The sequence below is a fragment of the Lepisma saccharinum genome, chromosome 2 (genome assembly GCF_977018435.1).
Source record: "Lepisma saccharinum chromosome 2, izLepSacc3.1, whole genome shotgun sequence".
NCBI classification, from domain to species: Eukaryota; Metazoa; Arthropoda; class Insecta; order Zygentoma; family Lepismatidae; genus Lepisma; species Lepisma saccharinum.
The window spans coordinates 208803979-208829548 of NC_139230.1; positions in this window are offsets into that span (position 1 = coordinate 208803979).

A 25570-nucleotide genomic window follows, 5' to 3' on the forward strand; every position below is an offset into this window, starting at 1 on the left:
TTGGAAAAAGCATTTGGATAAATGTTGTCATCGGTAAAATGTGTACATAGTTATGACTGTTGATAAGGTCAGTGCTTCTCATCCTTCGTGAGCCCGCGGTTCGGTAAATTCGTTCTTTTTTTTTTTTTAAGGTCGATGCCCTGATCCCAATAATTTTACTCCTAAATAGCTTTCTAATTTTCTTAAACTTTATACGTTAATTAATACGTACCCTACATTTAATATTAATAAATAAATTATGGCATAGCTATAGAGATTATGTCTAGGCTTGTTGACAAATATTAAATTTGGTTTCAATTAGATGACAACAAGTGCATCTAATGGAATCTCTTTTAGTTTCCCCTGGCCAATATCATTAAATTAATTTGGTAAGTGATGACTTTCTTTGGCATGTTACATTTCGGATATTTGATCCATGACTGCCAGTGTCGCCAAAGCATTTTCTGTTTTGTTTGTTTGTTTGAGTTGGTGTTTAAGTCCACTTTATGCACAGTAAGGCTAATCGGGATTGGACCTACACTTTAAAGTGGGATCCGTACCACCATATGCCTCCACCGCGTATCGAACCCGCCTACCCGGGACTCCTTGATTACAAGGTGACGACGCTACCACTGCGCCATCGGGGAGACACCCATTAAATAAATACGTACCTACAATAAGCGTGTTCTTTAACATTATTAAAATGTAAGGGTAGTATTTTCCCTCTTTGAAACAGTAAATGCTTTAGTCTATAAGACTAAAGGGGACCGTGTCTCTTATCGATGTGAAACCCCACCGTCGCCTGTAGCTTCCGTCAGATGCCTAATTTCATTTCTAATTAACATATTTTGTGTTAAAATCCTGCAAACTGTAATATATTACATGGTCATTGAGGGGTAGTGGAATGTAGAGGAACTTGAATAGAAAACTTAGGGGGTGGCAGAGTGAAAATTTTATCCTGAGGTGCCCCTGGTTTGTATGGTTGGAATACAAGTTCTGCTCAGATATGAATGCAAATCAGCCGTGTTGTCTCGGGCATAACTCTTTTCTCGTCTTGGTCCGGCGGGAATGCTGGTCGAGACAGAAATCAAACAAATCATTACATCCTGCAACCCTTTCCCTACACCAATCTCCCAGCTCATCTCGATTCCTGCACAGCTTGTGGGAAATGTTATGCCGCGTTACAGTAGCTGTACCTAACGTTCCATGCGAATTGAACCGTTGATTGAATTACTAGCTACACAACGCGGAAGATCGCTATCTGAGCAGACTGGAATCCCAATTTGTGAGATCGTGGATTCCCCACTGGGCCAGAGATCTACGGAGACTTGAAGAGCTGCAGATGAAACAGTTCATTTCGTCTTCTTTGCAGGTGCGTTTGGCAAAGCTTGGTAGCGGCAATTAGCTTCGCTTCAAGCGTTCGTTTGAATCTTTGAACTCGCATTCGAAAGGTCGAAGGGTCTAGCCTGATAGCAAATAGCATTATGGGAAACGAGGAGATGATTAGTTTTAAATAATGGAGCAGTATTTTTTCCTACATAGCATTTATGTCTTTACGTCTTTCCTTCTTTATCTTTTTCTGCTCCTTTTTCTCATTCTCTCTCTCTCTCTCTCTCCCTCTCTGTGTCTGTCTGTCTGTCTCTCTCCCTCTCTCTGTCTGTCTGTCTCTCTCTCCCTCCCTCTGTCTGTCTGTCTGTCTCTCTCTCTCCCTCTGTCTGTCTGTCTGTCTGTCTCTCTCTTAGCAAAGAACGCTACGAAGCCAGAGGCCTCTGGTTCCAATTAGGGATTGCCACAAAATCCGGATAACTGATATCCAGATTTCAAATTATCCGATGTCCGTTTCGGATGCAACGGATAATCCATGCATCCGAATATCCGGACAGTGCAGATTTAATGATGGAGTTGCAGAACATCCATACAGTGAGTGACATACAAACATGACGAATAATAGAATGTATGTGTAGCCCGTAAAACGAATGAACGATAAAACTGCCCGGATAATGCACACATTCAGATATCCGAACATTTAGGATAATCCGAATATCAGGATAATCCGGATATCTAGATAATTCGGATAATCCGATTAACTGATATCCGGATAATTTGGATATCCGGATCATTTAGATGTCCGGACAATTCACTTATCCGGATATTAGAATATCCAATACCCGGATATTTGAAATCCGGATAGAAAATTTTATCCGGATTTGGCCATCCCTCGTTCGAATCTCGGTCTGGGCATAGATGTTCCTTATGAGTGTACTTTCATCAATTTCATCATATCATCACTCATCCTCATCTTCGCGATTAGACAAAAGTAGCAGAAAAGCAGAGTAAAATAAACCAAATCAATCAATCATCTTTCCCCTCTCTTTCTCCTGTCTCTCTTCCTTATCTCCCCTCTTTCTGTCTATCGTTTTCTATTACTCTCTCTCTCTACTGTCTCTCGTGCTCTCTCTTTCTCTCCTGTCTTTCGTTCTTATATCCCCCATTCTATATCTCGTCTCTCTCTCTCTCTCTCTTATATCTCTCCAGCTCTCTTCCCTCTGTGTGTCTCCTTTTCCCCTTCCCTGTTTTTTTATCTTTTTTCACCGGAGTTTTGAGTTTGTTTTTTAAGTCAATTTTATGCACAGAAAGGCTAATCGGGACAGGACCTATAGTTTAAAGTAGGACCTGAACTTCTACACCGGGTATCGAGCTCTTTTTTCACTGAAGAAAAGTAAGGTAATTGAAGGTAATCGATATTGAAACTAAGATACTATTGTTTTTTTGCAAGCAGAAAAGAAATAGACAATAATTTACGTAAAACTGTCTCTGTTCCAATTTAGGCGTTTTAACGACCTATGAACACAACGCTCATTTCAGATAGGATAACACGGAGTAATCGTGTTTCACATTTTAATTTCCTGCTCTAGATCATAAATAAGAGCGATAGGAACGACTCAGCAGGGACACAAGCACCACTAAACACGTCAATATTCTAACCTTTTCTCTGTAACCAACTCCATACATCCCTCTATTATATGTTGCTATATATATATATCTTTATATCTCCCTCTGCCTCTAATTTGTCTCATTTTATTCCCCTTCTTCTTTCTATCTTTTCTCTCCCTCTCTCTTTTCTTTCTCATCTTGTTTCCCTCCCTCTGTCTCTCTTATTTTTCTCTCTACCTGCTCTCTCTCTCTCTCTCTCTCTCTATTTTCTTTCTCTGTCAATTAGACCATATACAGGGTGTTTCACTTCGGGCGGAACCCTGTATTTCGTTCATAACTCGGACACTAATAAAGATATTGCAACGAAATTTGGAGTGGACTTACCTTCGTTCATGCGAAGTCGGGTGACATCATAACAAGTGTTGGAAACGGAGTTTTGAGGTGGATGACCTTCCATCTGAAGTTTCCGAGATGTTCAAGAGTGTGGTACACCGAGTGAGGCCTCTGTTTTCTTTCTTCTATGCAACTTCTAACAGTTGGGATGATACGACTCTCCATATTGAACCATGAATGCCCGAATCTAACCATCTGGACGATAATAATGACTTGGTAGAATATTTAATTAACGTTGTACTCTTGTTACCTTGTTTACTGAATCACCCTTTACTGAACAGCTCTGGTTACCTGAAAATATATTACTTGGGTACCTTGGCAATTATTCGTTGCAGTTCTTGCAAACAATATTCACTAATTTGTACAAAAGTTGGAAAGATGATTCATCACTTGTAAATGCCAGCCAGCATATACCTACATGATGAAGGTTAACAACTAGCATCCCACAATTGAGTTTCTTCACCATAGGAAGCTCCTCTACAAATCAATTCCTAATCTTGCTCCACCTGCTGCGTCCCACAAATAGCAGTCGAAATGAGTTCTTTTGGGTATTAACCTGTCTCTGTTATTTCTTTTCACTCCCAGCACAGCACAGACACACCTCCTTAGAAATTGGCGTTGCGGCACCACAAAGAAACTTTCACTCAAGTGGTTTACTGCCATAGCTGCCATAAACTACAACAAAATCGTAACGAGTGCAAAGGCTGCTTAGATTGGTAATAACCACAAAGCTACATCTTCACAAAATTCTTTAGCGTCGGGGTCAGGCAGAACCTAAAGTCATTTCTTCAGTTCAAACTCTGATTAATAACTGACATTTAACTTCAAATGCACACACATATAAATCTCACAATGCATATTTATGAAACGGGCAAAGACAGGAGAGAATGAAATACGAAGTAGATTTCAGATACTCAAGGAAGTTCAATGTATTTTTTCTTATGCTCCCCCCGTGTAGTAATTTACCTTAAGTGTTTGCGTGTTCCGTCTGAATTTCTCAGATGTGACCATGCTTGAAGGGTCAGCTCACAAAAAAGACACGAAATCAAATATTCTTGGCTTGAAGGAGGTCCGAGGCTCATACATCCACGCCCTCGTATTTTTAAATAGGTTTTAGAAGAACAATATTGTTGCAGGAACTGAAACTCCAAATATGCTCAGTACCCTGGATTGAAATACAGCCTATTGGGAAATCTGTTTAGCGTTCTGCAGATTTAAGGGACACCACGCAAGTTATAACTTCCTGCCTTCTGTTCTAAGTTACTCTTAACGCAGGAAATGCAACGATTTTCAGTCAAGAGGGTAAGGTAACGAATGTGATCTTACTAATGATCACAATACCATCTTGTGGAGTATACACCACAGTACCAGTTCATAAACATCTACCTGTTATTTGCGCTCATGACATTGCCATGAGTAATGATTGCAGCTCGTAAATGCAAATCGATGCAATTTCATTCCTTACATGTAGCAGCCTCAATTATTTCATGCTGTCTCACAATTTTTGTAATGTCTATCGTTTGTCACCCTAGTCATTTCCGGTTTTCACATCCAGAAACTGTGATTCTTGGCTTTGAGCGCGGGAGTGTCTTGTGAAGTAAATTATTCCTGTGGTTTTGTACGTACAATTTTGTACATAAATTGAAAAAGTTACCTGATGTTAGGTCTCTCTTCGGTCATTCTTATTTCAATGTTAAGTTCATTTAGTAGACTTGGATTTCGGTATGACACAGACCAAATTTATGAATATGTTAAAGATAATGGATTTATTATGAGGATTGGATTTGTCATATTGAAGTTTGTTGTAATGATATTTTGTACCAGTGTTTGGTGTGAGTCAGGTGAAATTGGTTAATATCTGAAAGTTGTTGTTACAGTTAAGTAGTAAGCCTGTTCTGTCACCAAAATGTACATGTGTGTGTAAATTAGGCAGGGGAGAGTGTGTGTGTGTGTGTGTGTGAGTAAACGTTGTAAATGTAAAAATATAATTAGAGACCGGATTTTAAAGGGAAAATTTACTCTAAAAATTACAAAAAAGGAAATGAAAAAGGGCTATATTGTGCTTTCATTTAAAATAATATTTTTAGTGGAGTGCAAAAATAAACTATAGTCCTTTTTAATTTCATTTTTTTTAAAAAAAATAAAATAAAGTACAGTGAATACCCTTACTATCCGCTTCGATGAAATCTTCCTTCAAACAACTTACCACATTCCATAGGTCACTTTTACCTGGCTTCGCCACTTCACTGGCACTCAATACTGTCGTCACTGTCACACAGTAAAGTTAAAACTTTTCTAAAAACTTCACAATAAAAGTCTAAATCTAGCAGATAAGTACAATTTCAACTCAACAGGCGTGTCGCTTACAATGCGTTTGTTACTGCTTAAGCCCAGATCGCATTGTTGCAAAAATCGCTGCAACGTGCTCCCAGCACTCATGGAGGAAAGGGAAGGTAACAGGCGCTTGTTCTTCCTTTCCTCTAAGCTGCACCAAATAAGACAATTGTTGAATGTTTTGTTTAGGGAGAATACAGTCGTACAAAATATTTGATTTCTTGTGAATAAAGGGACCAAGGAAGATGTTTTTTTTTGAAAATGGGAAAAAGGGAATGTAGGCTGAAAAATGGAAAAAAGGGAAATCAAAACCATGTAATATTGTTGGTGGAAGATAATTAGCAACACTGTTGTTATTTATTCCATGATCCGTGTTGAAAACTAAATAAAGGAATTCCCTTTAAAATCCGGTCTCTAATTATAATACTACCTTCTGTAATTGGAGACTTGTATCTGTTGAAGGTAAATAAATAAATAAATAGATAAAACATAGGTACGCCCATTGTGTTCTCATGACTACTGTTTTGAATGGTGACAGTGAACAGCCTGCATAGGAATTGAAAGTAGTACTGGATGCACAAACCGTGTATCTTGAAAGGGTAATGTGAAAGATTGGTTTTCCAAAGCACAACGAAGATGGAGGAACCGAAGTTTTCTGACGAATCAACGTGTTGTGCTCCTGCTTGAGTGCTAAGTGTTGTTCAATAAAGCATTTGCTGTCGTGAAGTGGATTGCTACGAAAGTGCGTCGGGGGACCGGAGGAGGAGGAGGAGGGACCCAAACTGCACCGGCTGAAATTATTCCCCCTCAAACAAAAGATGAGGTAGGTGGGAAGTTCTCAGAACTACTGGTACATTTCAAAACGAACACTTGGGGGAACAGTATGAACTAAAGAGGTTGCCAGATTCTAGGTGCCTGCTTCTACAGCAATAATAATAACAATAAAACAGTGCAATACTATTGCATCTTAAGAAATTACCTTGTTGTATAGTTGAGTTGGTGTTTTTACCACTATGTGCTTCCACCGGGAATCGAAACCGGGACCCCTTGATTACAAGGCGACAAACTGTCATGTGATCCAATCTCAAGATAGATATACAATCCAGAGCGGTGCCTTTTTTAATGAATACTAATGGTCCAAAGAGGGGTTATAACCCCTGCCAACCCCCCTTTGGGCACCCACTGTGTACTATGTGTAAGAGAGGTTGGCATATTTGGGTGCCTTCAGAGACGACCACTTACACACTAATACTCCTTCAGATACCATCCTGTTATCAACATTATTACTTGACTTAATTACATCGAACCATGTTCTGACATGAGTCACTCGGGAGAATGTGCCCATCGGGGTTAAATGCCCACCCCCTCGTATCTCGCGCAACGTTAATGTTATGGCAACTCTGCGACCATTGACTCTGCGACTCTTGTTTGAAAGCGCCCTCCGTGGTGAGACGAGGCAGCAGGTTTGGAGCTTGTGAGAAGAATCTGAAGCCATCCAGGGTTAATTTCATGAGGTAAGAAGACAGTTTTTGAGGTAATAATTTTTTGGACGTTGCTGTATTAACAGTGTGCAATAACATTACCAAGAGAGAAAGAAACTGAATTATATTTGGTGTAAAGATCAAGAGTCAGGGAAACATATCTGCAGAGTGAAACACCCGCATGGTGCTCAGAGTTGCCAACCCAGTGATTCAATTTTCTGCTGTGGGGTGATATGCCCACAGAAATTAAGTACAATATGCCCATGGGCATTATTATAATAAGAAAGAACCACAATGTGTCTGGATCCAGTGTATTCGTTGTAGTATGTGGATGCATGAAATATGTACCAAATTCACGTCCATGTGTCCAAAGTGCAATGCAATTTCTCACAAATGTAAACAGTAAAAGAGGCTATGGTAAATTTAAAATAAATGTTGTTAGAAACGCTATGCTTGTCTGTACAAATGATGTTCTGTTTACGAAACAAACGTTAATAATCTTCCAGTTTATGCTGTGTATTATTTTCCTTTAAATATGTCATGTCAAGTATTACAACAATTGTTTCTTGTATTGGGCTTTTTACCCCTATTGGGTGGGCATTTTACCCTGAACACGGGGTGATTTGCCCAAATTGACGTTCATCTGTTTATTTTTCTATGGTTCTTTTGCTATAAGACTTACAGTAATAAAACATATAGGTAACAATAACAAAACACGTAGCTTTCATTTGACATTCTTTTCATTGCGACACTCCTTCATACCGCGAAGCTATAAACCGCCAAAAAAAAGTTGGGCGTTTCCCCCCGAGTGACTCTATAGTCAATACCAAGTTTCAGGGCAACCGTTGCTTCGAACGGGCTCCAGAGGGCTCTGAGTAGCGCAACTTTAATTCTGGCCACCCTGTATATTTATTTTTAGTGTGGACACTTTGTATATTTATTGTTAGTGTGGACACCCTGTATATTTATTTTTAGTGTATCTACTTTTTAAAAATATTAACACGTTTTCCTGCTCTCCTTAATTAGTTACCCCTTTTTCATTGTCTTGTACATTTATTTCGCATCATAAAATTTGTTGTGACACTGTGGTAAACACAAACGGAAAAGAGCGACAAGAAACATTAATATAGCAAGATCGCAATAAATTATTCTTGCAAAACACCATCTAATGTTCGTGAAACGAACTATTTCTGTCTTAATCTTCTGCTTCGGTAACTTCATGCTGAATTATCAACAAGCAGGCCCGTAGCCAGGATTTTATTTCGGAGGGGGCGGAGGGCTCATCCCTCATCAGCGCAGGTGTCGCCAGAAATATTTGTAGAGGCAACTGATAAAACTTGATTAGTAGAAATAATAATGACAATAATTATTACTACGGTTATAACACAACTGTTGTCCATTGTTTTCTTACATTTTGTACAGTTATTGTACTGAAATTCATAGTTATTGTATTCTGTTATTAACTTTTACACATTCCGTTAAAAAAAACTTTGAAAGTTAGGGGTAAATTTTGCTCATAAAGTTTATATTGCGTGACCTCTCGCAAAGAAAATTATTCATTTTGAGAGCTATCGATTCATTTATTCTTTTGATTAAACGGTAGAAAAAAAATATATAAAATATGGTTGATCTATTATATACTAAACTTTTTTTCGATCTAATGTTTAATCCTGCTAAGGAAGAAAAATTAATTACCATTATACACTATTTACATTAGATATTTGTAGAATTCCGGGGGGGGGTTCAGTCCCCTTAGCCTTCCTCCTGGTTAGGTGCCTGTCAACAAGAATAGTAATAGTTTTCAAATCAATTTAGAACTAGCAATTTCACTAGACCCGTTCGCATTTTATTTGGTTTTCAAACAAGTAAAAAGTAATTTAAAATTTAGACAACTTTAGATTAAATGAAAGTGAAAGTTGTCGCAAAAATCTCGTAATTTCGCTTGGGGATGATTTGCAATTTCGCACGACTGGATCCTTTGAGTAGTAATTAATATGCCGTAACGAGTTTTCAATAGAAGACAATTAAAAAATTAGTTCGGTGAAGTGGGCAGATGACGACGAAGTGGAATGCGTCCATGGGTACGTTGGAGGTGTGGAACATTGCAAATTTCCCGCTGAAAAGTTTTTAATTTTTTCGTAGAACAATGACTGAGTAAGCACGTTATTTCCTTGTCTAGGATTCTAACGTAATTTTGTGTATGAACGCTCTATAACTATGGAACGTGTATCTCAAGCTCACTGGCTACCTCTGTCCCCTTGCATTCTATGGGTCATGGGTATTTGGTACACGGTGGAGGTACATTGCACACCCACTTTAAACTATAAGTCCAGTCCCGATTAGCCTATCTGAGCGTACAATGAACTTAAATTTCTCAGCACATTGTTTGTCTTGTCATCTATTCATGGCCGTATATAAGGGTTCCAAACCCTTCCCACATTTGCTTTAATTGTATAATGAAAGAAGCAACATCTGAAAATTGGCCAAAACACTGCATTGGTTCAAAGAGGTTATCTCTTTTTGTTTTCTCTTCTCTTTTCTCTCTCTCTCTCTCTCTCTTCTCTATCTTACTTTTCTCTCTCTCTCTCTCACACACACGTTTCTGTTTCTTTCTCTTTCACTTCTTCATTTATCTGTTTATCTCTCTCTATATATATATTTTTCCTGTATTTCTCTCTCTTTGTTTCTCTCTCTACTTCTATTTTTTTCTGTATTTCTCTTTCTGTTTCTCTTCCTGAGTTTTCTATTTCTTTCTCCTTGCCGCTTTTATATTTCTTTCTCTCTTTCCTTCTCTATACATTTCTATCTTCTTTCACTTCCCTCTTTCTTTCTCTCTTCTTTCGCTTCCTTCTCTCTCTCTCTCTCTCTCTCTCTGCCCGCGCAGCGCTTGTTGTCTCGCTTCTTTATTTCTTCTTCTTCAACTATCACGTATGTTTTAAAGGCCTCCCCGATGGCGCAGTGGTAGCGTCGTCGCATTGTAATCAAGGGGTCCCGGGTTCGATACCCGCTGGAGGCACATAGTGGTTCGCATCCCACTTTTTAACTGTAGGTCCAGTCCCAATTAGCCTTACCGTGCATAAAGTGAACTTAAAACACCAATTCAACCAGCGTATGTTTTTTTCTCCTTCCCCCCCCTCTCTCTCTCTGGCTTCTTTGATTCTCTTCCATTCCATTATTCTCTACTGCTTCTGTCATTTATTTTTCCAAACTCCCTTAAAACATTTCTTTTTTATGATGACATGTGCTAACTGTCTTGACTTAAGGATAGAAACTTTCTGCAGGCAATTACTCAAAATATTGTAGTATGGTCACAAATTATAGTGCATTCATGTAGTTACTTGTACGCGCGCGTGCACACACACACACATATATATAAGCACCTATTCCATCACTTCATACCTATTTAAGTGGCGAACTTGTTATCACAGCGCTCTATGACGCCAGGGGTCCCGGGATCGAATTCCGGCCTGAGCATGTGTGTTCTTTGAGATATTTCTTCATCAATTTCATCATATCATCCCTCATTCTTGTGATTAGCCAAACGTGGCAGAAAAGCGACGCTAAATAACAAAAAATCAAGATCAAATCCTTCACTCTATTATCTTCACCGTTGCGATTAACCTAAGTGGTAGAAAGGTCACTTAATATTACCAAAACAGATAAAAAGAAACAAGGAAAAGAAGAAAGACATGCAAGAGTCGGATAACAACTTAATAAACAGACATTTTGGGGATGTTGATTACAAATTTAAAAAATGGAATGATTTCTTCACATCCCTTTCATAGATTTCTAGAGTAATCGCAACGATGGAATTGCACGGAAATCAGGGAGGTAGATTAGAGAAAAAGAAAGAAACGTCCATAGCAGTGGCGGCCTGTGGTCTGGATCTATGGGTTTGCACCTCAGCCTTGCGTCCAGAAGAAGTGTTGTTACTCCCACCCAATTATTCCCACCAGTTTCTGCTAATCATATTGGCAATCGAAGTTATGACGCACCTTTAGCTGATAATGAGACGATAGCAGAGTTATATTTCATGAAAATTTTTTAAATAAGGTTTATTACAAATTCAAATTGCCCCATTGATTTTTTTAATCCATCACGAGAGAAGATGTGTTGTTTGGTGTTTTTCATGACCTGTAGAAAATTCAGCATTCGACAACCTGACAAAATCGCTACACCGATAAACTGCTATGGTTTGTAAGGGATAATAATTTCGCCAGTATTTTGTGTAATTGCCATGTTTTAATAATATATGTTATCTTTCTTCAATATATATGTCCCATCAGAAACCCAAGTTTAATGTCACATAAAAAGCATTACAGCGTACACTTCAGTTAATTACGATTTTTAATGTACTTATTCAATTGAGTCAGTCATGAGGATCCTCGAAACCCTAATCAAATGCAACTAGTTCTTGCCAGCACCTTTACAAAAATTATGTCAAATGTGTGACACATAGTATAAGTTGCAGATTCTCATATGCACTGAATAACGAATTGAATTGACTGTTCTATGACAAGAACACAAGATTTATCTCTGATTATTTAAAATTTTCGTTGAACTTGCAAATACAAGTCAGATCGTCTAAATTACACCAATTCCTACGACATTATGAATGCTTTTAATTTAAACCTGACATTTTATAACTATTTTTCTAGCACCTGTATCAACGTATTCCAGTCATCGCATCTGGCCTTGCATCGTTGAATACACTCGTCACTACATTGGTTCCGGACAAAAAATTGAGTTGGAAATTCTATTTTTGTCTTTTCTGTCAAAAGCCATGGAGGGTCACATGAACCGCTGAACCAATCGGCTTTGTCCAGTTGCCGTGGGGAAGGGGAGTTCTCGTGGTATTCTGCGTTGCCAAATTTTTCGTTTTGGGTCGTTTTCGAAACAGGTGTCACCCTCAATAAAGCCAATGCTCTCCGGGAAATTCTAAATAGATCTAAATTCTAAATATCTGTGGTTCTTCGAAACCAGACTAAAAGGCCCCGCGGAACTTGAAGCATGTGCTGTTTCCCTCTCTGGCCCTATTCCATCCGAAGCTCATCTAAGAAACAGCAACACTTCAAGAGAACGCCTTCCCGCCCGGGAAGTGGAAAACGTGAATATTTGACGGCTGTGCAATTCGTGAAGGACATAAAGCTGGAAATAAGCTCCCTGGAAGGATGATGGTTCAAGGCTGAGACCGAAGGGAAGAAGTGTTTACTCATAGAGTCCGGCCAGACTCTGTCGTTCTCGTGTTCGGCAACGCACTATGAACCTTGAATAACCAAGTTCGTTTCGCAGGTTTCCAATGATGGCAATGACACAGAAACGATCCGTTCCTAATGCGGCTTGTTGACGATGGAGGCAACAGCTGATGGACCAATTGTAATTTTAGACAAACAGTTTACTCATCGGATCTGTATTGTTTAAGGCCGCCAACCGTGGCGACTGGGTATAATGATGATTGCCGTGAATACTGTGACGAAAGACAATTGAGGGAGACAATCACGGACAATGTAAGCAAGATTGTTTTTGCATTCACCTGGGGTGACTTTAAGGGTGTACGATGATGGAAGGGGGAGGAGGGATAACAGGCGTGTGTGCTAGGCTCTAAAGAGCATTTTGTTAGCACGCTGTACTGACTTGCAGTCCTAACGCGCAGAACCCTACAATCGAATTCCTACAGAAGCAGTTGAAACTTAATAGTCCGTTTAAGGTTTAATGTCCTACAATTAAGCCAGATGTTCTTTCAGCTTGCACTCCCTCGTAAAATGTTGCAAATACAGCTTAAGAGGTCTTACAGGTTGAAATGTCCTTTTACTTTTGGCACAATTATTCAAGATCTCTTTACATATTTCTATGATTTGACGTTAGAAATTGTTCAAGAGCATCATTTACTCATTGATAGAAGTTGAAGTTCATGCCTATTTCTTCATAATATCAGTTGGATATTACAAAGAAATAGGTTGAAATATATATTTTCAACTGTGAAAGAAGGACACACATTTCATACAAAGACTTCCCCATCACTCTCAGTGTGAAATGAAGGTGACTTTAGTGCGAAGTGCCATTACAATTAACATACTACACTTAAGTGGAGGAAGGCTAACTTTTTACACCCACGAATTATGTTTTTCCTTTTTCCATTGCACAATACAAACGTAACATTGTGTAACAAATGTACAGTCACGGACACTTCTGGTAGTAATGATCCTATTGAAAGTCAATTGGGTTGTTACAACCCAGAGGTGTCCGTGATTGTACATCTCCTGGGTGTGCCAAATTGTAAGGTTTCATTGGCGGAGTAGATAACACACTGCAACGCCAGAGAATAGTGCTGTAAAACTAGTATTTTAGAAAAGATGATCGTCGACAACTGGAAAAATATGGGAATTCAAAAATACTTAAAATTTGCGTGGTTTGTTTATGTCACTTGCAATTTTCGAAATTTAAATGCTTTCTTTTTGTTATGAATTGGTCCGCCTGAGAATAATACGTAGATAATAATTCGGTACGACAGTACTTTTATTGTCATAGTTGTTGTTATAATAACTGATCTTTTTTTTAAAAGTGATATCACACTTTTCGGCACGGTTAGTAAAAATGATGCTCTCTTATATACATATATACATATACATATATATATATATATATATATATATATATATTATTATATTTATTGATATTGATACGAGCCCTTCGGCTGTGCGTATCTTACAATATTGTTACATAAACACCCCGACCTTAAACATGCACCCCATTTATCATACATTCAGAAACATTTATAAACAGAAACATTTGGAAAATAATTACATACTATGTACATATATAAATAGCAATGTGGTCCTCTTCTTGCATTTGAGATTGTTCATTTTCACAACACTACATTACACTCTTCACCTATGCTTGAGCCCCTGTTGTTCCGTACCCTTCACTTTCACTGACTCCTTGCAGCAGTTTCCTGCGCTCCCTCCAAACTGCATGAAAATAGGAGCCCAGGGCTTTGATATTTACATTCGTTATACCACTCCTCTCCTCCCTACATATAGCCTGGATGGTCTGCTCAATGCTGTCCCTTGCACTGTCCCCCCATTTGCGTTGTCTGAGGGGTGCCGACCAAACACACTCGTGTAGGATGTGAGCCCTCGTCTCCTCTCCGCCGCATAACGTGCAGATGGCACGACCGTCCGGCCCCTTGAGTTTGTGTTGCCTCCACCCCCCTAGCAGGAACCAGGCGAATCCACGTCTTTGCTGGTACGTACACGTATCAATATATCGTTTTCTCCCCCATTCCACCCACACCCCTGGCGGTTGTGCGATGACGAGCGTTACCTTCTCCCTACATTCTGCCATGATGTCTTGCCTGCTACCGTCCACCAACCTCTCCCTTATGATTTGCAACATCCCAGTTTCGCACCTCCCGCCCCTCACCTCTTCCCACAGTTCCCCCAGACCCATTCTGTACAAGTCGTCCTTAATTCCACTTGCCCAGTGGCGTGCGAACCCTTCCTCAATCTGAACTCGCAGACACTGTTCTTTCAGTGAGTCTCCGGCCCCTTGTTCCAGCTTCATCCAGTACTTGAAACATCTCATCCTCGCTTCGACATCCTCCCTATGTTTTCCCATATCCCTCAGGACACCACACGTGCTTGCACTCGTGCTGGTTCCCAGTATTTGTTTTAAAAACCGCGCTTGTATCTGATTTGCTACTCGCCCCCCTACCCTCTCCCATAGTTCCGCGCCGTAAAATAGGGTTGCTTTCACCGTTGCTTCATAAATTTGGTCCAGCAATCTCACACTGACTGTAGGGACTTTCCGTTGCAGTCGCTCTACCTTGCCCAGCCCATAACAAGCTTTTCCCTTTCTGCCTTCGATGTGCTTTGTCCACTCCCCTGCCATACTCAGCGTGATGCCTAGATAGGTGAAACGTTTGACCCTTTCAAGCTCGGAATCCCCATAGGTCCACCGCTCCTTTGCTGCGAAAACATAACCTTTCTTGAACGCCATTATTTTAGTTTTTCGTGTATTTACCTTCAACTTCCATGTTGTGCAATATTGTTTAAGTCTGTTCAATCCCTGCTGTAACCCCTGTACTTCGTTTGATATTAAAACGAGATCATCCGCATAGAGAAGGATTGGTATCGGTGTCCCGACTATCTCCGGTGTTTCAGCTCCTTCTTCTCCCACGAAGTTAGCAACGTCATTAATAAAAAGAATGAAAAGTAAAGGTGAAAGTATGCATCCCTGCTTGACGCCTACCGTGCTCTCGTGATGCCCAGACACCACCCCCTGCCCACATTTGACACAAAATTTGACCCCTCTGTACATATTCATTAGCGTATTAATCATTCTAGCCGAAACCCCCATGTCCCATAACTTCCCCCACAGCATTTGCCTATTGATAGAGTCAAACGCCTTTTCAAAATCAACAAAACAACAATATAATTTTCCCCTTTTCTCGTTTAACTTGCTTTGGATCAATGTGTTCAGGACAAAAACATTATCTATAGTGCTATAATTGGACCTGAAACCAGCCTGCAGGGGGGTCAGTTTATCAAAAATATCGGCCCATTTTCTCAATCTGTTGTACAGAATACTACAATATACTTTCCCTAACACGGGCAGGAGAGAAATACCTCTGTAATTATTAGTGTCATTTACATCCCCTTTCCCCTTGTAAAGAGGACAAATAACGCTCGTTTTCCATATTTTTGGGAAGGTTCCACTATTGAATATGTTGTTGAGCAGAGACCTTCCCGTTTCTGCCAATCGCTCGTTACAATTCAGCACCTTCACGAGATCTGGTCCGATTCCATCGATACCCGCCGCCTTGCCGGTCTTCAGGGAGCGAACAGCCGCATCATATTCCAGCCTCGACACACTTTCGTCAAGGATTGGAACAAAAGTACCCAGGAACCTGCCCTCGTTTGGAATAGCCCCTGACCCCCCTCCCCTTCCAGCAGCTTGAGAAAATGATCCTCCCAGCTCCGTGCAGAGATACTGCCTATTGTATACCGACTCCCTTGCAGGTTGCGAATAATCCGCCACAAGTTCCTCGTATCCCGGCCCTGGATGGCCTCCTGAAGAGCCCTCACTTTCCTCTCCCCCCACTGCTCCCTCTCCCTTTCCAAAACTTGCGCGTAACGCCGGCGTTCTTCTAAGTAATTTAATCTAGAATGCTCAGTTTTGCGAGCACGGAATTGCCTTAGAGATCGATCCAATATTCGTTTGTGCATCTTACATACGTCATTATACCACGTGTCAGCCTTGCTGGGAACTTGTTGACGTGTGTCCCGCAACATGTGCCTCGCTGCTCGCATCGTGATCGGACACTCCACTTCCAGCACCAACGGGAAGTGCCGACTCTCTGTCCGCTCGTCAACATAGAACTCCGCCACCCTATATATATATCGAGAAGAATAGCGATTCAAAAACTTTTACGCCTCACAAACACTAGGGCGTTCATATTTACAGGAATTATAATTTTGAAAGTGCTGTAAAAAAAGAATGGGGGTGGGGGGGGGAGAAAGCACAAGCTGGAAATGTCTGCTTCAAAGAGAACTTGCGTGAACATTAAATTATGGGAGAGGGCATAGCGAATAATAATAAATATAATGCGCACACGACACTTAATAATTTTTTCTGGATTATTTGTGGAGTTTCTCCGATTTAGACAACCGCTGTTGAATTAAGCATACTTGCAACCAGAAAACATATACAGCCTAGTGTATATATATATTTTTTTTTTGTATTGTGAACCGACGGCAGCTGGGAACGAACCAAATGACACCAAGTTTTGTGCTCCCTGTGCATAAACTTACACTATTTAGTCCGTTCGAGTTACCCTTCCGTTGCGCTTTAACTCGTATATCAATTCATATCTTCACAATAATTTCATTTTCGGAAACTTATAACTTGGTACGTACAATATCTAAAGGGTTTACGAAATCCTTATTTAGACGAGAACATCTTCGCTTCGGTGAAAATAAAACAATACATGCTATAGGTCTTTTCTACTCTAACGGCGGCCGGTCCTAGTTCTGGCAAGGAGAGTGGGAAGCGGGGATTATGCCGCAGACCAACCAGACAACAGCGGTGGCGCCGAGAGTGACGACGTCGAGGGGAGGAACTACTACGTGAACCTTGTTCTACTGGTTGCTGCGTTTCTTATCGTGCTGGATTGGTCGCTTCCCCGCTCCCCACTTCCCTTGCCAGCATTTGGATCGGCCGCCGTAACAATAGAAAAGACCTTTACCAGCACCAAACCTAACCTGCCTAACCTATGCACGTACGCATGTAGTAGCTCAAATAAACAAAATTTATCCTGCCTAATCGTGGCAGGTGGATAAGTTAAGCTGGTCAGGTTTGGTGCTGTTCGATACCATTTATCTCCCATAGAATTTCAGAAAAACGCCGCTAGATGGATCCACCGTCCAGTGTGACTCGACCATAAGGAAGGCTACAGATGCTTTCTTCCATTCTGGCCAATGAAATGAAATGACTTCCTTTCCAGTGTTCTCCCCAAATCTACCCTCGCCGAAGTTAATCTCACGGTACAAATAAGAGCCCCTAAATAAATCAACGAATTAAGGAACATAAGAAATGTGTGTTTCTTAGGAAATGTAAGCATTGCCTGCTAGTCTTAAAATGTTTGCTTTCAGCCCACTTTATGCTCAGATAGGCTATTTCGGATTGGACCTACAGTTTAAAGTGGGATCCGAACCACTATGAAATGTACCTGGCAGAGATCGAACTCGGAATCCTTGATTACAAGGCTACAGGTATACTGCTACGCCATAGGGAAGGGGACTCTAGGGGTCATCCTCAGGTATACCAGGGGCGTATATTCCAGGCTAGCTATGCTATCTGCAAAGCCTCAAGCCTAGAAAGTAAAATACTGAAGAGAAATCTCTTAGAAACTGTGTGAATTAAGCTGATTTCAAAAAGAAGATTATGGCCATTCTGAAGTTGGCAACCTGAATTCTTAGGGGTTGGCAACCTAAATTCTTAGGGGTTGGCAACCTGAATTCTTAGGAGTTGGCAACCTGAATTCTTAGGAGTTGGCAACCTGAATTCTTAGGAGTTAACTAACTAACTAACTCCCTAGCCTTCTCAAACCCGAAGGTTCATGGCTGCAGCAACACAGGCCTTCCACCTGTCCCTATCTTGAGCAAGATCTATATACTCTTTTCCATCCCTACCGATTTCCTTTAGGTCCATCTCAACGTTGTCCCTCCATCTTCGTCTTGGCCTTCCTACAGGTCTCTTACCATCAGGTTTCCCAACAAGAATCCTGTGAACTCCTCTTCCCTCTCCCATTCGTGCCACATGGCCTGCCCACCTAAGTCTTTTTGATTTAATTATTCTAATAATATCTGGACATGAATACAAATTATGTAGTTCTAAATTATGTAACCTTCTCCACTCACCTGTCTCCTCATCCCTTTTAGGTCCAAAGATTTTCCTAAGGATCTTATTTTCAAATACTCTCAATTTATGTTCCTCTTTCAATGTAAGGGACCAAGTTTCACACCCATATAATACTACAGGCAAAATTACTGTTTTGTATATTTTAACTTTTAGTTTCTTAGATATTAAACGAGAAGACAACAGTTTATGAAGAGAGAAGTAACATGCATTTGCTGAATTAAGCCTACTTTTTATTTCCTCTTTAGTGTCATTTTCATTTGTTAATATTACTCCTAAGTATTAGAATTTGGAAACTGGTTCAAACGAGTTGTTATCAATAATTAGATTTTGATTATTACCTAACACTTGGTTTCGACCTGTAAGCATATATTTAGTTTTCTCTTTGTTAACTTCCAAACCTATCTCTTTAGCAGTTTTGAAAAATATTTTAGCATTATTCTTAATTGTATTTATATCATCCCCTAATAAGTCTACATCATCTGCATATGCTAACAACTGAGTCATACCATTTAATTTTAGTCCTTCTTTAGTTTCTTTTACCTTCCTAACAGCATATTCTAAGGCAAAATTAAAGAGCAATGGAGATAATGCATCTCCTTGTTTTAACCCATCATGAATTGTAAATTTGTCAGACACATAAATATCCACACGAATTTCACTTTCTGTTTCACTGGTGCATACTTTTATCATACTAACAAGTTTCTTAGGTATTCCAAACTCGACTAATATATTACATAATTTATCTCTTTTGACCGAATCATATACTTTTCTGAAATCAATGAATAGCTGATGGACATTTTGAATATATTCCCACTTTATTTCAAGTGTCTGTCTGATGAGAAAAAATTGATCTGTAGTTGATCTGTTACGTTTAAATCCACATTGATAATCACCTATAATTTCATTAGCATATGAGGTTAGTCTTGTTAAAAGAATGTTAGATAATATTTTATATGTTGTTGAGAGTAGAGAAATTCCACGGTAATTATTGCAGTTAATTTTATCACCTTTTTTAAACACAGGAACAATTATGGATTCTTTCCACTGTTGAGGGATTTCTTCTTTATTCCACATTAAACAAATTAATTTATGAATTTGACATATTAACGAATTTCCACCATATTTAATTAACTCAGCTGGTATTAAATCAATGCCAGGTGCTTTGTTATTCTTTAGCCTCTTAATAGCATCTTTAACTTCAGTCAAGTTAGGTTCTGGAACTAAAGGTTCTGCTGTGTGTACTTCATTTACTTCTGATTTATCTCCTACATGAACATTTAAAAGGTCATTAAAGTAGTTCTTCCATCTATTTAGAATATCGCTTGGGTCAGCTAGAAAATCACCGTCTTTATCTTTTATCAAGTTTGCTTTAGGTTGCCACCCCTTTCTAAATTCATTTACACCTTTATATAAATCTCTGATATTTTTTGTTTTTGCTGTTTCAATTTCGTTCATTTTGCTTTTCAAGTAATCTCTTTTTTTACTTCTAAACGTGCGGTTAACATCTCGCTTTATTATATTATAATTGCTTAGATTTGTATCATCAGAGTTATTTAACCACCTAAGTCTAGCCTGATTTCTTATTTCTATTAGATTATGACATTCATTATCAAACCATGGCTTACTTTTTCTTGGTTTATGGTATCCTATACTTTCTTTAGCTGCTGATTCTATTGCATTACGTATGTGCTCCCAATTCTTATTTACGTCTGTTTCATTTATATTTTCATCATCATTTAAATCCTGCAAAACATCAAATCTATTTGTCAGTTTAATTTAGTAATCTTTCTTAATTCTTTCATCAGCAAATTTTCCTGTATTAAATTTGAGAATTTTAGGAGTTGGCAACCGGAATTCTTAGGGGTTGGCAACGTGGTTTCCTTGATGACCAGGTGTCATACTGAGACAAGTCCTAGACTCAGCATACGCCACTGACGTATATACATTGCCGGAACGAAAAGAGGTTAGAATTACCAAAGCCATTAATAAAGGACCAAAGCTTCCTGCCAGACATTATGGACCCGGGAATGGATCCCAAGCAGTGGCGTGTTCAGGTGGGGAGGGGGGGATCATTATCCAACCTTTGGCCTAGTATTCCTTAAAAAAGAACTTCAAAGGCAGGAGAAAATGGCAAATAAGGACCCACGACTAAAAAAAGTATAAGTAACCCCCATCCCCTTTCGAAAATCCTGTGCACGCCACTGATCCTAAGTGCTATACGTAGCAGTAAGGCGTGCTACAAACTGAACCTTGAATTTGCACACACACCCCCTTCCGCCTTATTGGTCAATCGTGACGATGAGGGTAAATGATGATTAGATAAAACTGATGAAGGGATATTCAAGTACTGATACCCCGGGATCTTAAGGCAGAACATTTGGTGTTGAGTTCGGGAGTCGATCATTTAGCGCGCCAATAGAAATAATTTGTAGTTTTCGCCCATTGGAGCGGAGGCGCGTGTCCACACGCTCGCCCACCGAAGCAGAAAGGTAGCGAAAATGTTCCGCTTGAGAACTTTCAATACGTTCTATTCACTTGATAAGTTGGTAAGCCCCCAACTAATTCTTTCACACTTGACTGTTGGACTTATTACATTCGCAGATCGTTCAATAATTACAAAAAGGATCACTTACATATAACGACCTTATAATTATCACAAGAACGTTTCTTTCATCGTTTCCCCGTGGCGGAGTTGTTAGAACATCGCGCTACGACGCCAGGGGTTCCGGGTTCGAATCCCGGCCTGGGCATGGATATTCGTGAGTGTCCATTCATCAATTTCATCATATCATCACTCATCTCCATATTCGCAAATTCGCCAAAAGTGGCACAAAAAGCGAAGTAAAATAAAGCAAATCAATCAATCATCGTTTCTCCGGGGTAGCGCATTAAACTAGAACTAGCATTTAATAGGTCTTCAATTGTAGAAAATTTTAGATTTTCACATTCGCTACTTTGCATATTGTTGTTCAAACGATGATAAAATAAACAAACGGGTATGACAAAAAAAGAGGTAAAATGCTCCACTGTGCTTAGCACTACGCCATGAAGGCGTATAGGGGTGTGGGGGTGATGTGATCAGCATCACGCTACTGACCGCCTTTACCCGCCAGGGTTTCCCCCAGGTACCGATGCCATTCTACGCTTCCAACGTTATAAAATTTCCCGGATTTGAACCGGCCGGGGATCGAACCCGGGACCTTTAAGCATGGTAGTCAGACGCGTTACCGACTTTTTTTTTAAGGAATACCCCTACGCGGTGCTATCCCTCGTCATTTACTTTTTTCAATTTTTACACTTTTTCAATTTTTACAGTACTCTCAGTTTTTCACGTTTGGACAAACACAAATACCCATGCGTTACCCGGGACTCGAACCCGGAACCTCTGGCGTTGCAGCGCGCTGTGCTAACCACTCCGCCACGAAGGTCGACAACTGAAACACTGCGGCCAACGGGTATGACAGAGTATTTTTTTCAACTGCTCTGCTTACAATGCATATTGAGACTACGATTGGATGGTTGGTTGGTGTTTTAAGTCCACTTTATGCACAGTAAGTCTAATCGGGACTGGACCTACAGTTTAAAGTGGGATCCGAACCACTATGCGCCTCTACCGGGTATCGAACCCGAAACCCCTTTGCTTACAAGGCAACGACGCTACCACTGCGCCATAGGGTAGGCCCGCGGCTACGATATACGTGAGATAACAATTTCGTTTGAGTTTTGATCCCAGCAAATCACAATACATCCAGATATCCTCATTCTGATTGTCTCGTTCAATGTCATTCTAACCACTTGCATTCGATTTTAATTATTTGCATGAAATGATCACGTTCTCTTTTGTGTGATATAATCAACTTATCTTTGCTACGAAGCTCTTTTTTCAAATCTCTAATTTTAATACGGCCAGTTTTTGTTTAATTTACTTACTTACCTAATCCGTTCTCTTCTACCTTGGGGTGTAGAGGATTTCCAGAATGATGTCCTCAGGCCAGAAGTCGAACCCGAAACCTTGGATGGTAAGAGAATTTATTTTGGTTTCAATATTTAGTTTTCATTGAAAAATAAATAGTTTTTTCCTATACCTTAGAGCAGCCATGTCAAACTCGCGGCCACCACCATCCCTTAATGCGGCCCGCCTTGGCCCTGCGTACAATTCATGCATGCAATATTATTTATACAATTGTAGTTATCCCGCACTTTTTTATGTAAAAAACAAGCCCCGACTCAACCGAACTTCTCAAGATTCACTTATTTTTCCTGGGCAGATACATTCTTGCATTCCTTTAAGGTGAAGGTGTGGTATCGACTAAGCAAGTTGTTTGACAATTTAGTTATGGAAGTGCAAGAATATATTGCTGGTTGGGAGAGGGAAGCGTGCATACTTTCGGTTGCCAATGAGTCAGTTCCTCCATTGTGAAGGGTTTGCCTTCAAGGAACGTCATTGTTTTTTTAAAAAAAAAATTCAGACAACCATGTCGATTCCTAAACCTTGTGGTAGTTAAGAAAATAGCTATCGAACTGGATTGTAGACTTTTACAAATAAAATGGGAGATTGCCTACTTTTCTTGTGAAGTAAATAGTGAAGAGCGTGTAAATGTTGTGCCCTGATAAGTGAATTCAATCAGAAATATTTCTCTCTCACTAAATACAGTTGCCAAACTCCGTGGCGGAGTGGTTAACACAGCGCTCTACAACACCAGGGGTCGGGTTCAAATCCAAGCCTGGGCATGGGTGTTCTTTGCGTGCCCTTCATCTAATAATTGCCCATCCTCATCGTCGCAATTAGTTAAGATTGGCACAAGAACGACGCTACATAACAAAAATTAAAACAAAATTAAAAACAAAAGAATCAGAAATACAGTTGAGGAGAGGATTGATGACTTAGCAGGCGATAGCAAGGAACAATTAAAAGTGAAATATTGATGGATTTGTTGCTTTTTCGCTCGCATAGATGAAAATCTGTGGGGTAGCTAAGTTAACTGTATTTATTCGTGGATGTGATTCTCATGTAAATGTGACAGAATATCTGCTTGATATAATTTATCTCCGTAACACAACGGAAGATATTTTTAAGGAAGTGGAAGCCATCTTGCAGAGGTGCAGTCTTCCTTCATCTCGGTTAGCAACATATAATTTATAATTGCAGTCATTTCCCAACTTGTCAGCAATATCAGTGGTCAATCTGTGAACCTCATTTAAGTCAATACTTGTCCAAGTAAATATACTACTTGATGAGTTTGAAAAGAGGTTTCAAGACCTCAAAGAGTGCGAATGTTCACTGCTCTGCTCTTTTCTCTTTTGATGCTGCGAATGCAAATCCGACATCCAAATGGAATTTATTGAATTAGAACGTGACTCGTATTGATAGAGAAATATCTCGGGGTGGTTGTTTCTAGATCTTTCTCAAATCTCCCAGAGCAGTAACCTCCGATTAGAGATTTTGCTGCTGGAGTTTTAGTGATTTTGGCAGCACTTGCCTTGGTTGGTTGATTTGGTGTTTTATGTCCACTTCATGCACAGTAAGGCTAATCGGGACTTGACCTACAGTCTAAAGTGGGATCCGAACCACTTGTGCCTCCACCGGGTATCGAACCCGGAACCCCTTGATTACAAGGCGAACAGCTGTTCTCCATTATGAAGATTAATAAAATAACCCAACAATAAAAAATGACAGACAAACATTTGTTGTCTGCATTAAGAGTTTGTTGCTCACAAAAGCATAATGCGTACATTGAGAAACTAGTTTCTAAACAAATGTGTCAAATCTCTGGGAAACGAAACTAGAATTATCCATAGAAGGCTTCTTGCCATAATGTTTGAACAATTGTAATCAATTTATACAAACGCGCAACCTGCAACTCTTCCACAACCCAACCACTAGGCTATCCCTTCTACAACGCTCCTTGTTTTACAGGCTGCCAGAAATCTACAACAAACTTCCCCTGGATGTAGATATTTTCCTTCCAGAAATAAACTTTTGTACATACTGACCAAGAACATGTAAATCTATCCCATCTTGTTATTGTTTTTATCTTTTGTTATATTTTGTTTCTACTTTATGTTGTTTCTGTGTAAAATGGCCAAATAAGACTTTATCTGAAACTCCGAGTAAATAAATAAATAAATAAATATAAAATACTATCAAAGACTACGAACAAATATTTCAAATTAATTTATTTCAATAAAACCATTAAGGATTGTAATTAAAATATTTTTACTACAATTACACACACACATACAAGTAATCGTGCAATTATTCACTTCTAAGCATGGTGGTACGTGAAGAAGAATTGAGACTTCTGGTTTTTGCATCCCCTGCGGTTGCTTATTTATGGTACTTCAAAGGGTTGGGGTTCGAGATGTGTGGCCTGGAGAGTTTTGACATTAACGTCATGCGGCCCTACTAACGAATTGAGTTTGACATGACTGCCTAAGAGTAAGTACTAGTTTTCAATGCTGGTGGCATTGGTATTGTGTGGTATTGCGTCGCTTTTCTGCCTCTTTAGGCTACTCGTAACGATGACGATGAATGATAATTATAGATGAAAATGATGAAAGGACACTCTCAAATAGCATCCATGCCTAGGCTAGAACTTGTATCAGAAACCTTCATATGGAGAGTTCACGCCTACATTTAGCCAAGTTTCCGTCAGAATAATTACATCAAAATTTGCAAGGGATATACCAGAGTACAGTTTAAGCAGTTTTGTATTTAACCCTTTAACGTTCTGATAGTAAACAGATAGTTACATTAACTGGGTGATATCTTCAAGTGATTTTAATAATAAAATGTTAGTATCATCCCCTTTTTTCCATAATTACTCCTACATGATTTACTCATAAATATGCATAGTTTTTATCATGTTTCATCTTCCTAGCCTGACTAATAATACGACGTGAGACTTTGGTTAATAATAATTGTTTCATTTTTGGTATAACCGAGATGCACAGCATATATTTATTCCAAGTTTCAGATACAGCACTTGTAAGGCCATTTTATACTGAAAACTATAATAAATTAACAA